Genomic DNA, 2,606 nt, shown 5'->3' with positions numbered 1-2,606 from the left:
CTGATTCACGACCTGGCCCCTGGACAGTGCAGCCAAAGGCACAGGCACAGGTCAGATGTGACCTTCAGGTTCTATGGGAACCCTCGCAGCTGACCCATCACCCCAGAGGCAGTGGAATAAAGCTTCCCCAGAACTACAGTTTCTACACCAGGGATAGGCTCACTGCTTCTCTGGGGGAACCTGTGGTAAGAAACTTTGGGACACTTGTTGGGCACAGGAGATGTAGTTAAGTGGTAGGGTTCTTGCCTACATGTGTGAGACCCTAGGTTCAATCACCAAAACTGCAGAAATTTTTTTAAAAATTGACATCTGTTATGGAAATGAAATAAAATATTCCCTCAATCCGGAAAACCTCTCCATGAAGATAGTAGAGACAGAAACATGCTTTATTATTAAATAGGCATTATACCAGAAAGTGGTTTATATTTGTACATTATAGGCAATCTGCTTAGAGACAGCAACAGAAAAACATATCCTTTCAGAAATCTAGGTACATCCTATTTCACATGCACCTTCTCAAGATCACATATTACTACTACAATAAGTAGTCCCCCAATACAGAGACTTGACAGTACCATTTGTCACCACTGGCTCATCCTTGATTCACCTGACAACTGAGTGTGAGCTATTTGCTTTAAAATGATAGAAGAAGTTTGCTTTTAAACTCCTTCTATCTGTATCACAAGAGGTGGTTCTGCAATTTGGAACAGGTACCTATAAAAGTTAGGCTCTACTGTCTCATAGAAACTTCCAGACTGAAACCAAGCATCAAGGGAAACCAGACTGTCTCCCTTGATGGTTACATTCAGACAAAGGGAGTTCAGGTTCTTGAGAAAGATATTCCTGACATCAAGCTGACAAAGGCCCATCTGGTTTTCAAAAGGATATACAACCATTTCAAAGAGAAGAGAGAGTACTTAAAATTATAGGCTTCTAGGAATAAAAGGAGGGGAGGAGAATCTCTTCCCTTATTTTTGACAGGGAAAATTTAGTCTCTTATGTTTTAATTTTCATTTGTCCTCCCACATCTCACTGCTAGGTACTTGGATTCTTGATTCATTTTTTAAAAACTCTCCCTGATATTTCACTAGTCAGTTCAAAGCACTGATTCTGCAGCCACATGAGCATCTCAGTCACTTGAGGAGACTGACTCGAATGCTTGTTTCTGGGACCTGAACTATGGAATCAGAATTTCTGGGGCAGAGCTGGCAGTTGCATAGAGAAAAGCCCTTGCAGAGGGTGGTTCTGCCACTCTCTGAGGTGGAGGAACCACTGCCTAAGCTAAAGCATCGATTTCCACAAGGAGACACTGCTCATCTGGTAAGACTTGAAGATTTTCTAAAGACCACACAAATACAAGTAGTTTAAAGAAATCATTTCCTAGATCCTCAAATTTCATTTCTACTTGTCCAAGAACAATCTACCTAAGAGCACCACTAGTAGTCTCTGCCACTTCTTTTCTCTTTCTTCCTCTTGATAAAAAAAAAGGCATAAAAAGGAGGGCTGTCTTTTTGCTGTTTGCCCACATTCTCACCCCAAACCAATAAGCTCATTAAGAAAACGGACATTTTTTAAAAAGAAAGAGAAAGGCATACCTCTTCCCTACAGTAAATCTTAAAACGATGCTTTCTTCCAGGCTGGTGTGGGGGCAGTGTGTGCAGTACAGACAATCCAAGAAGAAATAACTGTTAAGGGAGAGTCCTGGAGCAGCTAGCAAAGAGAATGCAGTCAAGGAGTCCCGAAGACATCCTCTTTCACCATGACAACAAACACATGACAGGATCCCATCTATCTCAGAGTCTAGGAGTGAAATGATTGTTCAAGAGACAAGTTTACTATGTTTGTTTGATCGGGAGGGTGAAATAAATTTAGTTGTTTCCAGAAGCAAGCAACCATACATTTTTTGGTCAACTGGTCTGACAAAGAGGACTGGCTTTCACTAACCTATAGAAAATGGCAAACATTGATTTAAAAAAATAAGTTAAATCTGCAGCTCCTAGACTTTGAAAAAAATATACTAAAAGCACAAATCCAACATGACAGGGATTATATTCTTTGCAACATATAAACTTAGGATAAAATTGTTCTATGTCAAATTAAACATATGCTAGGAGGTTTTTTGTTGTTGTTGTTGTTTTTGGGTTTTTTTTTTTTTGTTTTTTTTGGTTTTGTTTGTTTTTTTTGTTTTGTTTTTTTTGGCAATACTGGGGATTGAAACCAGGGCCTTGTGCTTTCAAGGCAAGCACTCTACCAACTGAGTTATATCCCCAGCCCTAGGAGGTTTTTTTGTTTGTTTTATTTTAGTGTTTAGAAAGTATGCTTTACTTGATTTATTTTTGTAGGTACAGGGGATTGAACCCAAGGGTGCTTTACCACTGAGCTACAGTCCCCAAACTTTTTTTTTCCCCTGAGACAGGATCTCATTAAGTTGCTGAAGGCCTCACTAAACTGCTGAGGCTGGCCTCCACTTGGTGATCTCTTGCCTCAGCTTCCCAAGTGACTGGGTTTTCAATATGTTCAATCACTGGACTTTACTTTTATCTTCTTCTTCAATCTCATAACAATGCCATCCAGGTAAAGACTGCTAGAAAATCATCTGTTGTTGG

The 2,606-nt window shown here is 39.9% G+C and overlaps 1 non-coding gene across 1 annotated transcript; it reads right to left on the bottom strand.

The window, feature by feature from the left end:
- Positions 1-2,196: 2,196 nt before the first annotated feature.
- Trnas-uga (transfer RNA serine (anticodon UGA)) lies at positions 2,197-2,269 on the bottom strand. Its single transcript has one exon. It is a non-coding gene; the product is annotated as a tRNA-Ser (tRNA).
- Positions 2,270-2,606: the final 337 nt, after the last annotated feature.

Source organism: Sciurus carolinensis, chromosome 5 (assembly GCF_902686445.1).
Source record: "Sciurus carolinensis chromosome 5, mSciCar1.2, whole genome shotgun sequence".
Classification (NCBI taxonomy): domain Eukaryota; kingdom Metazoa; phylum Chordata; class Mammalia; order Rodentia; family Sciuridae; genus Sciurus; species Sciurus carolinensis.
Note: the sequence above shows the minus strand (reverse complement) of the source record. Positions and strands in the feature narration are given on the sequence as shown.